The sequence below is a fragment of the Pseudopodoces humilis genome, chromosome 1, assembly GCF_049639895.1.
Source record: "Pseudopodoces humilis isolate 2021_Gansu_Grassland_sample_001 chromosome 1, ASM4963989v1, whole genome shotgun sequence".
In the NCBI taxonomy this organism is placed as follows: domain Eukaryota; kingdom Metazoa; phylum Chordata; class Aves; order Passeriformes; family Paridae; genus Pseudopodoces; species Pseudopodoces humilis.
In genome coordinates, this window is record NC_142200.1 from 84,614,150 (window position 1) to 84,626,652 (window position 12,503).

A 12,503-nucleotide genomic window follows, 5' to 3' on the forward strand; every position below is an offset into this window, starting at 1 on the left:
TAGAGCCAGGAGGTGACTCACCCCCAGCAGCCAGCAAGTCAGTGCCAGTGGCAGGGATGGAAGTGAGATGCTCAAAGCCCTGGGCCTCTGCTCTACCCAGCACACCGCACCCTCCAGGGTTTCCTGCCTGTGGTGAATTGTGTCAGGTTTTATCTGTAAGACAGGTTTAAAAGCAAAAAACAAAAGAAGCAAAAAAATAAAAGCCCCCAAAAACAAGCAAACAAACAGTAAAACCAACTCAGTTTTCATGAATGAAAAACTACTCAGTCTTCAAAAGCTTTCTCAGCCCTTCAGGGAGCAGCATGTCACTCAAATAACTGAAGAAATGTTGTGGGTTTCCTCTATTTCTTATGACCTTCAGTCTGACTAGCTCGCTTTTACCAATGATAGTGAGTGATAAACACTCACTGATAAAAATGGTTCTGCCTTTCTGGGGAGCCTTTCTATTAGGTTGACCACTTTGGGAAAAACAGCTCACAGATTTTGGCCTAAGCTTGACAGCTCCATTGTGCTACAGAAACAAAGGGCGAGTCGAACACACACCCCCTCTCCCCCATACACAAATTTAAGAAAATAAAATACACATATTTACGAAAAGTAAAACTCATATACTAGGGCTGTAATAATCAGACCTGTACACGACATGGTCAGCCACAACTGACCACATGGTGGTAAACACTCATCTAGAAACAGGTGTTTGAGGCTTGCTGGGAGGTGTTATCTGTATTCATAGCATCACATTCTCTCTAATAGAGTGTTTTTCCCATCAGCCAGATCCAAGATGAAGTGTGTTTGCAAGATCAGTCTGGTTGCTTTACACATGTTGTTCATTTTTTTTTTTTCAGCTTATACAAATATGAGTGAATCTCACTAAATGACTCTCCTTTGAAAGTGGCCGATGGCCAATTTGCCATCAAACATCCTTCCTGTGCTTTTATCATGCTGCAGAGAGCAGGGAGGAGAACAAAGACACAGTGGGCTGGTGGAGCATCATCTGAAGTGACTCACACCATGAAGTGTGGGCTTTTTGGAATGATGCCCTGAGTGTTTATTTCCTTCAATTCTTCATCTTTTTGGAGTTTTTTTTGTGTTTTCTTCCCACTTCTCATATCTGCATTTTGTTTGGGTTTAAATCTATTCAGCTCCTCATATTCCAATAAAATCCAGTTGCTGCCATTTTGTCAGAGTCTTGGGGCTGGTTGGTCCTTTTGAGGCTTGTGTTTCATATGTTTTGTTTGGTCTTTTATTGGGAAGAGGTTTTCTGTATATTTGATTTATTGGAGGGGGGCCTTACCTGAGGGGGATTTTGCAGTGTCAGTATATTTTTTTTAAAAAAAAAATTTACACTTCACCAATGTAATATTTCAGCTTAAGTTCAAGGTAGCAAAGGTTTTCTCTCTGGCAAAACAGAATCTGTTTTACACATTCTATTATTTCACAGTTGAAATTGTGCTATTTTCGCCCTGGGAAATAAGAGGATGTGTGGTGGGAGCAGCACCAGCAGGTGTTAGAGGTGGCCAAAGGTTCAGTCTCCTCAGACCTGTATATTAGTAGATCAACCCCTGCTCAAAGACACAAATACATATCCTTTTGCTTTTATGCTTGTCCCACAGGATGAAAACTGAAGCTAGGGCTGCTCTAAAAAGCCTTCCTGAACATGAGGAGGAGTAAGCATTCCAGCTTTACAGGACATCATCTGCCCTTCCTGCATACCTGGTGGAAGATTCCACTGCAGCATCCCTGCAGCTCTTACCACCTGCACAAGATTGCACCAAGTTGGTTTTTCATCTGCTGTACTGCTCTGTTCTTACCAGCAGCCATATAGATGAGGGGCAAGGGGTTGACTTACCAGGCCTTTAATTTTTCTGTGCAGCTTTTGTCTCAGCAATGCTTTGTGGCAGTGAGTTCACAGGTTAGAGACAGTGAGCAAGTTTGGGGTTTTTTTACAAGCTTTAGCTCCTGTGCTCATGTGCCATTTAGACTATTATCCTAATCCATTAAACAGTTTATCATACACAGTTACATTGTTTTTTTTCTTGGGAGGGAGAGTTTTGCTGCTCATTATGTTGCTGAGTACGTCTAAGTGTACTGAGGTGCCACCATTCCCATGTGGAGCCTTCCCTCATGAGTATCAGCTGTTCCCAGGCACAGTCACAGTGGCCTTGGCCCACACTCTCCAACACATGCCCAGTGTCTCCTCACTCTCTCACTTGTCCAGAGGGCCATGCAGGTCAGGCTGCAGTTCTGGAGACACTTGCATTCTCTCATTCCAGGGAAAGGAATTACCACTTCCCACCCTTCCTGGTGGCACTCCAGGGCAGTAGGGGAAAGAGGGGCTAGGACACAAAGAGAGTTCATTGAAGAGACAGAGAGAGTGAAGACTTGGAGAAAAGTGACAGAGATGAGTCAACAAGTATAAGGAAGAATGAGTTTTAGCCAGCAGCACTCAGGGTGAGGGCAGGTCATATCCAGTGAGCAGTCCAGGGACACCTTCCCCCACTCTGGTTTGGGGAACCAGAACCCTTTGGTGTCCAGGTGGGGTGGGTGATGACACCCAGGCAGCGAAGCTTTTCCCCAGGACATCATGAGGATGGTGCGCTGGCTGGGACTGTAGCCCCATGGAGTGACGAGGACACAGCCCTCCTGCAGCCTCTGCCCCCATAGATGTCCAACAGGCCCTAAGGAGAAGCAGAGCTAGAACAAAGGAGAAGAGATTTGATTCTGAAACTGGGGACAGGCAACAAAGAGAGTGACAAGCCTTTTCCTAGGGCTGCCCAGAACCTCCTCAAATGCCCGGCTGGTCTCTGCCAGGCTGACCAGGACAGTATGGTCCCTTGTCACCCCCCTGCAAGTTCAGAGATAAAGACAAAAGGCTCACAAATACATTTCATGGAAGCCAGCTCAGAATAAAAAGCAGCCCTTCATTTCAGGAAACCTCATTTTTCATTTGTAAAACACTTTCATTCAGAAAAAAAGAGAGGTGGGGGGAGCAAAGCAGAATGCTTTTTCTTCCCAGCCATAGCAAATACACTGTGCAGCAACTTTCAGCCTTCAAATAATGTAAAAATGGGGCACAAGGAGATCCAGCAGTTGCCTCCTGCTTCTTACTTACAGTTCCTTGTAACTTTGGGCTAAATCCCAGACTGGAGTCTGCCCCAGACTATTTTCTTTGCCTGGAAATTTTAAGTAGTTGCTGATCATTTAGCTGGAAGAAAATATACTCTTTCTCCCCCGCTCCATATTTCAAGAAACTTGGTGACCTTTTCCTCATGTCCCCAGGCTTTGGAAAACGGACTTGAAATGTGGCAGGACTCTGGCTTGTGTGTCAGGAATGTGCTGCTTGCCTGCAAAAAACCTCCATCCAAATTTTGCCAAGTTATAAACCTCTGAAGAAATAAATCATCTTGCTCACAAGTACTCTCTGGAGCTGGAGAGCTGAAAAATTCCTCCCTAGCCTTATTCCATACTGAGGGCTCCCCATGAGCCCCCCCTGGGGTCTACACCTGTGCCCCCCTGCATGGAACTTGGTGTTGCAGACCCAGGATATTGATGGGGTCTCACCCAGGAGGAAAGTCCCACCACTGCAGGCCTGACAGGGCTGGCAGCAGCAGCCTGAGCCTCGGAGCTGCTGGGGGTGGAGGGGAAGGCAGACATGGCTCGGGGTGGGATGAGGGATGAGAGAGAGAGAGGGAGAAGTTGTGCCTTAGAGATGGTGGTGATGGGAAAGGGAAGCAGCGAAGGGGCGAGTGCCTGGAGCATATCAGGGCATACTGGGTGAGGACTAATCATAAGGATGGCAATTCAGAATACCTCTAGGAGTGTAGCATTTTTTAGGCTACAGCCAAAAAAGGTCCAATGAAATGGACTCACATCTTGCTGCTTAAATTTGCTGTCCCTTCCATTTTTGCCTCCTTAAGCTAAGCGAGCCACATACCCAGGCACACAAACACCACGCAGACAAGTCAAATGCTGACATCTATCAAACTCGCCTATGTGGCTTTCATAATATTCTCCTCTGTCTGCATAATACGCTAAGTGATGTGCAAAATAGGAATAAAAGTAAAACCAACCCAAAGCAAAGAAGCAATGTGTGACTTCTGTGATTAAAGAGATTTCCTTCAAGAGTTCAAGGTGAGGTACTTTTATCAACAGGCTTTGTAAATAAGCAGGCTTGTGAACGATGAGTGGGTTTGCAAATAAAGGGTTGACTTTCTGACAAGATGAATATTCACCACTTCAGACAGCGCTACAGTGGTGACCAGCACCTCTGAATCATGGGCCACAAGGCCTTTCTGTACTCTGAGAGCTCTGCCAAAACCACCCCTATCTCTGCTCTTTTTCCCTCTCTAGGCATCAGCCAAAAAGACTTTTTGTGTGCTCTAGTTTCATCCTTCAACCCTTTCAGTCTCCTTTTGCACCCACAGAGGTACCTGGCCCTGGGAGGACATGGTGGGTAATCACTCCAGTCAATCCCAATCCTGATTCAGAATTCTGGCATTTCCTTCTTAATTAGGATAAGGGATGCAATCACTCACAAAAATAGATTTCTGGGGCTTGGCGTTGGTTGGTTTTACTTTTGATAGGTATTGATGGTTGCTCTGTCCAGTCAAAAGCAATTTCCAAGGCCCTGGGCCTATACCTGCCTCTCAGTGCCACCACAGAGCCACTTGGCACTGTCCCACCATCGGTCCAGCCAGCACCTTGGAGTCCTTGGGAAAGTGACAGGTTGTGAATTGATGCCAGAAGCTCCCCACAAACACCACAGCTCTGTACACAGTGTTGAGTCCTTGACTGTCAGCACAGGGCTGGAAAAGCCTCCTTGCCAGCCCTGTCCACAGCCATGCCTGATCCTTCATTTCTCATCTGCCTGTGAGCAAGGACAAACAGGGAGCAGCATCAGCTCCTGGAAATGCTCTTTTCACCACCTGCTAGGACAGCACTACCTGGACAAGGATGAAATCTGAGATATTGAGGGAGAGCTCATGAGGGAGAGTTACAGGATCTGGGCACCCCAAAGGCTCCTTGCAGCAGCTCTGAGTGCCCAGGGCAGGTGTGGACCTCATGCCTAAGACTGTAAAGGGGTCCATGGTGTGAATTCCAGGTCTTGTGAGTATATGACTCCATTAAAAAAATGCTGTCCATATTTTAAAAATTTTCTTTCAACTATCAAAACCATAATATTTTTCTTATCAACCCTCTCATTATTTCACTTTTTCAAAGGTGGCAGGGGAGGGATCTAGTTAGTAATGTTTCCATTCTTCTGCCACTTGCCCTATTGACTTAGACAGGAAACTTCTGAGGGCAAGAAATGTCACTTATTAGAAGCTACTGCAGCTGCCAACCTCATTTTTTTTGGTTTGGTGTCTAGACAGTAAAGCAGAAAAAAGCATTAATAAAAATTGAGCAACCAAGTGCCTGAAAGTTCTTGTTTGATGGTCTCAAGCTCACTTTCACACAAGGTGAAGTCAAACTCTGAGTTTTTTGAGGGTTTTTGTTGGGTTTGGGTTTTTTGGTGTCTGTTTTGATTTTGACTCAAACATGAAGATGACCTGATTTGTGTGTATGTGTCTCCTGCATACATGTGTGCTCATTGTGCACTATTAATTGAAGTAGGAAACTTCATATAGGATGGGCTGCTTTTTCAGAAGTTACACTGTTACTGCTGGAAAAAGGAAAATCAGGTCAATTCTGTAAAGTGGCTAGTATGGAAAGATGTCCCTTGCTTTTAAATTCCCTAGCTCCAAGTAGGGTAGCCTCAGCGTTTAAAAAGAGATAAACATTTCTGTTTATCTCTGCTTATAATCACGTGGGCCAAGAACTCATGTCTCTGTGAATCTTTTCTAGGAAAATTTCCGGACTGCTCCACTGAGCTCTCTTCTGGCTGTTACAAATCCCTGTTTATGTTGCCATAGCTTTGTAAAAATTCCAGGAGAGAAAGAAGCCGGCCTGGATTCATCAGTTTGGGAATCCTTGAAGTGAAAGCAGCACCAACTCACATCACTATGCTGTGTGCTGGGAAAGGGCAGCAGAAATGCTGCCATCTCGAGACATTTGGTTGGTGGATCTGGGGATCTTCTGAGTTTCAGATAAACTGAGAGGCCTATTGCTGCCTCCAGCACCAGCCTTCCTGGAGGTAAGGTCAAACCATGCTCTCTTTCCTTCCCTCTGAGCACAGGTTTTGAGCTAACGTGCTTCCTGTCATCAGACACCTCCCTTGAAAAGATTGGAGGAATAATCCACACTCTGCATCATCCTGCATTGCAGTTCCCTGCAAACAAACCTCTTAGTTTTGCAGCTTGGTTGTGTTTCTTTAAAAAAACTGGGGCTCTGGGGGAGGGAGGGAAAGAAGTCAGAAGAACAGCAACAGGAAGGAAAACACTAATAAAAATTCTCTTGCTCTATCCCTGGGGAAAAAAAAAGAGCCCCCACTTTCATTTAAGGTAACATAAGTCCCACACACCCCCCAACAACCATCTGGAGGATGAAGTCTGCTCTCCAACACGGCCCTTGCAGAGGGAACCCCACATCCAGGAGCAAAAGAGCAGCTCCAGCTTGGCCAGCAGCACTCTGCTGTCCGTGCACCCCCGTACAGACACTTCAGAGCTGCAATTCATACAGCGACTGCTGAAGTAAAATCAGGAGAAAAGGGGACTATATATAAAAGAGCTGGGCTAGAGGCAAGTACTCGACTGCGCTTCTGAGTAAGTGTCCTGTTTTTAGAAGCCGAGCTTTGCACACACAGCCCCTGAGCGACTCAGCCCTGCTGTGCTGCCATGAGCTCCTGCAGTGGGGCCCCAGCTTGTGAGGCACAGCTTTTCCTCCAGGCCCTGCCTCGCTGCCCAAGCACCCAAAACCAAAATCCAGCTGCATCACACAGGACCAACCCCAACTCCCCCCTCCTAGGCTTTCTCTGAGCACTATGGAGCACAGCTCTGGAGAGCCAGGAGTACTCCCAGTAGGCTGAGAGCTGAGCCTTGAAGTCACTGATTTTGGCAGGGGTAAAGAGGTGTCCTCCCCACAAGTGAGTCTCTTCTCCCCTAAGTTCAAGCCTCCTTTCCTCATTCCTGGCTGCTGCCTCCAGTGACAGCAGTGTCTGGACATCTCAGTATTCCTGCAGAGTCACCTGCACCCATGCATGGCACAGGTGTCATCACCAGAACAGGCAGGTGACCGGGGAGACTGGACTGGGCCAGGCCCCCATCCTGATTTTAAACTTTCTTACTGGTGTTAGATACTTTTGAATGGGTTCCCTTTGATCTTTTTTCCTTTCCTTTCCTTTCCTTTCCTTTCCTTTCCTTTCCTTTCCTTTCCTTTCCTTTCCTTTCCTTTCCTTTCCTTTCCTTTCCTTTCCTTTCCTTTCCTTTCCTTTCCTTTCCTTTCCTTTCCTTTCCTTTCCTTTCCTTTCCTTTCCTTTCCTTTCCTTTCCTTTCCTTTCCTTTCCTTTCCTTTCCTTTCCTTTCCTTTCCGCACCTTTCCGCACCTTTCCGCACCTTTCCGCACCTTTCCGCACCTTTCCTTTCCTTTCCTTTCCTTTCCGCACCTTTCCTTTCCTTTCCTTTCCTTTCCTTTCCTTTCCTTTCCTTTCCTTTCCTTTCCTTTCCTTTCCTTTCCTTTCCTTTCCTTTCCTTTCCTTTCCTTTCCTTTCCTTTCCTTTCCTTTCCTTTCCTTTCCTTTCCTTTCCTTTCCTTTCCTTTCCTTTCCTTTCCTTTCCTTTCCTTTCCTTTCCTTTCCTTTCCTTTCCTTTCCTTTCCTTTCCTTTCCTTTCCTTTCCTTTCCTTTCCTTTCCTTTCCTTTCCTTTCCTTTCCTTTCCTTTCCTTTCCTTTCCTTTCCTTTCCTTTCCTTTCCTTTCCTTTCCTTTCCTTTCCTTTCCTTTCCTTTCCGCACCTTTCCGCACCTTTCCTTTCCTTTCCGCACCTTTCCGCACCTTTCCTTTCCTTTCCTTTCCTTTCCTTTCCTTTCCTTTCCTTTCCTTTCCTTTCCTTTCCTTTCCTTTCCTTTCCTTTCCTTTCCTTTCCTTTCCTTTCCTTTCCTTTCCTTTCCTTTCCTTTCCTTTCCTTTCCTTTCCTTTCCTTTCCTTTCCTTTCCTTTCCTTTCCTTTCCTTTCCTTTCCTTTCCTTTCCTTTCCTTTCCTTTCCTTTCCGCACCTTTCCTTTCCTTTCCGCACCTTTCCTTTCCTTTCCGCACCTTTCCTTTCCTTTCCTTTCCTTTCCTTTCCTTTCCTTTCCTTTCCTTTCCTTTCCTTTCCTTTCCTTTCCTTTCCGCACCTTTCCTTTCCTTTCCGCACCTTTCCTTTCCTTTCCTTTCCTTTCCTTTCCTTTCCTTTCCTTTCCTTTCCTTTCCTTTCCTTTCCTTTCCTTTCCTTTCCTTTCCTTTCCTTTCCTTTCCTTTCCTTTCCTTTCCTTTCCTTTCCTTTCCTTTCCTTTCCTCTCCAAACCTCTCCTCCCTGAACCAAACCCCTCCTCTCCTTTTTCCCCAAGAAAAATCTTGATGAAATCTTGTTCCCCCCCATCCCTAGCTGAATTAAAAAGAAAAAAAAAAACAAAAAACAACAAATTAGACAACAAACAAAAGCCCAAATTCCAAATGTCACAAAACTCCCTGTTTCTTCTGCAAAACAGAATTCTTATTGTCCTGCAGCCCCAACTTATTGACAGGCAGAGGCAAAGCAGACAGACCTGTGGCAGCAGTGGGAAAGGGAAAAAAAAAGCAAACAAGAAGGAAAAGACACAAACACTTCCACTTGGGATGCAGCTCAATTCCCGAGGTGCTGCTGCTGTGAGTATTGCCCAGGCTGCAGAGCCAGAGACTTTCCCATCACCCAAGCCAAGGGCTTTCCACATGCCATGGGGCTGGAGAGGGGTCTAACATGGGGCAGGGCCACACAAACACCAAGGAGTTTGTTTTGGCTGTCTGTCAAAGCCAAACCAGCACAGGCAGGGACAATGTAGCTGTTGCCAAAAAGGATGAACACCAGTGAACCACCTTGCCTCCCTTCCCAGCTAGTGCTTGTGAATTACAGGGAGGCAGAAGAAGTGAGAATAAACAAGCAGTGAGGAAGGAAGAGCAGGAGACAGCCCCATTCAAACTGGGTAAGAGAAAAATACAACCCTTTTTTTTAAAAAAAATCATTGGTGTGAAGTTCCTGATGCCAACCGCAGAACAAAAGGAACTACCCTTTGGTCTAAGTAAATGTGGTCAAGTAGCTGTTCTCTCTTCCAGCAGGCTCCCAACAGTAATAAGGGTTTTACCTGCAGGTGAAGCATCCTGGTCCCTACCAGCAGTGCCCAGCTCATGCAATCCCCATTATTGAGCAGCAGGAGCTGCCCTTCTCAGGGGCAGATGGAAATGAAAACCAAATCAGACAGCCAAAACATCCAATACCCTCAGCTGTGGACATGGTTTGAGAACACAGGGCTGCAAAGCCCTGGAATGGCTGGAGCTGTGAGGTGTGGACATGTGCACCACATGGCCACGCTCCTGTTAGCTTTCCTTTGGGCACATTCTTGGGTTATGCTGCCGTAAGGGTTTTTATTATCCCAGAGAGATTTGGGCACTCATTTAGTGGTATTAAGGCATCTCTGATTGCACAGGAGACTCTCTGCCTCTCCTCTCACAGTTTTCCTGGGGATGCTCCTGTGGCTGGTGGTAAAGGATGTTGCAGGACACACTTGCAGGCTCTGTCTTCCAAGACACTCAGCATGGCCAGGATGATTGTGCTCTACAGGATGCCAGCAAGCGTGTGCTGGTGCTTTGTGTGTTGTAAGATGTGCTGTAGCAATGCTACTTCTTGGCTGCATTTGTTATATTCTCTCTACCACCTTCTCCCAGACTTTGTAGAGTGGCACCACACAGAGCTCCCAGCTGGAGCCACCAGCTCATCTCGGTGCTTAGTGATAGAGAAATGCCCACGCACTGTGCCAGAGAGCTGGTAGTCTAAATTCAACCAAGACGAGATGCAGACAAAAAACTCACCAAAGCCAGCATGGGAACATCAGGATGGGCCAGAGGTAATGCCAGTTCAAGTCTCAGTTTTTCCAGATTTATGCTGTTCTGTACATCTTTGAAATGACAGAGCTAAGTCCAGAGCATGTCCTCTGTATTTCCATTGACAAGATATATTAGCTGGTGTGGGAGGTGGAGAATCTACACACTTATTTTATTTTTGCTGTTCTGCATTTGAGGAGAAACAAGACCTATTGGAAGGCTGGGCCTGACTTAGTATGAGAAGTTTGGTATCAGCCAGGGCTGGCAGGTTTCAAATCAGAGTAAGAGCTGTGAGTAGGAAAGCAGCACTGCTCCAGTGTGAGAGACATCACATACTTGGGAGAACAGAAATTGTCCCTCTCTGTGCTGCACCTCAGTTCTGGCTCTCTCTCAAGACACTGACTGAAAGATTAAGCCTTTGAAAGGCTGGAATTAGTTATTTATGGGCAATTTTCTTTTTAAGTAAGTTTTGATACAGAAATATTTTCTCCTCAGGCAGTCATCTGAGGTGGTTAGAAAGGAATAAACTTCCTACAGGATAGAGCCAGTACAGGTGGCTTTTTATCTTTGTAATGATGAAAAGATGAACACAGACGGGCAGAGACAGAGGAAGGTGCTGTTAGACACTTTTGGGTTATCATGCCTGATACAGCCATCAGGCAGAGTCTGATTCACTTCTGGAAAAGCCCTGATCCAACACCACAGCCAGAGTGCTGAGCCCGTGGCTGCAGTGTGGGCCTGCGACTGCCGCAAGTTCGAAGTGAATCAGCCACGCCACGCCAGACTTTTTCTAGGTACTCCAGCTGACAGCAGGCAGTGGGAGCCTGGCTGCCACAGAGAGAGAGAGCAAAAGCAGCTCAGCACTCCTGGCATCCAGACCACCATCTCCTACCTGCCCTGTGCACAGCTCTGGTGTCTTTTGCTCTGTGACATCCACACCTCGAGTCCCTGCCCCTCGCACTCAGGGGTACTTTGCAGTGAGCTCGGGGCTGCCCGTGTGCCACGGCGACTCGGCACCACTCCCATGGAGGCCCCCCCATCTATTCTTGTAAAGGAACCGATTCAAGTAAATTCTGACTCTATATTCCCACCTTTGCTCGACAAACAGAACAGGGAAATGCCATTAACACGCAAGCCTTCCTCAAACCACCTTGTTTTTGCTAGTCGCTCGCTGCCAGTCACAGTGGAAACAACACCACTTCCTCCCACATGCTGTCAGTGCCTAGACTGTAGTTATTTGCTTTTAATTGAATTAGCCAGCCCATTGCTTTTTTGTTATCCTATACAAAGCGCTAAGTTCTGCAAACACCTTGCTGGAGTGACTAAATCAGACGGTGAGATAATTATTTCCACCACATCAGTTGCTTCAGTTCCAAACTGGCCATCAAAACACAGCCTGTGAGGCTCGTGGGATCTCCTCAGCAGTTAGGTAATACCACAGACCCACCCCCAAATCACTGAAGTCACCTCTGTTTTTTTAAAACATAGACTATTCTTTCAGGGGTGACAGCCCACAGAGTTAGTGGAATCAGGATTTTGAGCCTCTACCCCAGTCCTGTCCTGCTCCAGCTTCTTAGATTGTTTCACCAAAACCTCAGTTTCCACTAAAATAGTACTTAATTCTGTTGTTGTTACTGCTGTCATTAACACAATTGCACTCAGTTCACAATATTTCTTGGAGAGAAAAGAAAACCTTTGCTTTAATCATCAGCCTAAGAAGTGATAAACGGCACATTTGCTTTATGTACTTACCTTAAAACTCACCTTCTTCCAGTGCATTTAAAAGCAAATCTGAATGATTTCTCACAAATAAGCACAGGACTATTTTCGGTTTGGAAGGATGGCTTTGGGTAGCCTTTAACCATGGGTTTACTCTGAATCTACCCCAGACTTTTATCTGCCCCTTAACAAACCTCACCAGGTGTTTCTCCACACACTCTGGGGGCAGATTATCTTTCATCTTGCCAGACAAAAGACCTTGTCCTATGAATCCTTCTCAAGCATCGGGTGGGTGACCTTTGCCTGTGCATTTAGCCTCTGCCCCAGCCCACAGAAGGTCTGCAAGGGGCTCAGGGGGGAGATGGAGACAATTGATGTGCAAGGCCTGGCTGCATGCTCATGGAAAGGGAAGTCCTCTGCTGGACTGTGTGATCCAGAGCAATCCCACACATTCTGGGAACACAGCACTTCCTTGCACCTGTGCAGCTCACAGCAACACCTTCTTGCTGGGAGCAAGGTCATGGCATTGGCAGTCCAAGGAGCTGGGCTGTCCAGAAAAGGAGCATTAACTAGCAATGGCAGCTAGTACTTTTGCATCCTTGGTGATAAAATCAGTGATTAATTGAATTATTCACTATTTAATATCATCCTTCTTGGCCCATTAAACCCTTGGCAGTCTTGATGAGATTTCCTGGTGGACTGCACAGGAACTGCTGTCTTTGTTCCAAAAGTAATACTCTTCACTTTCTACTTCCAAACATGGAGCTGGAGATGGCTGGGCAGGAGCAGGAGCACGAGC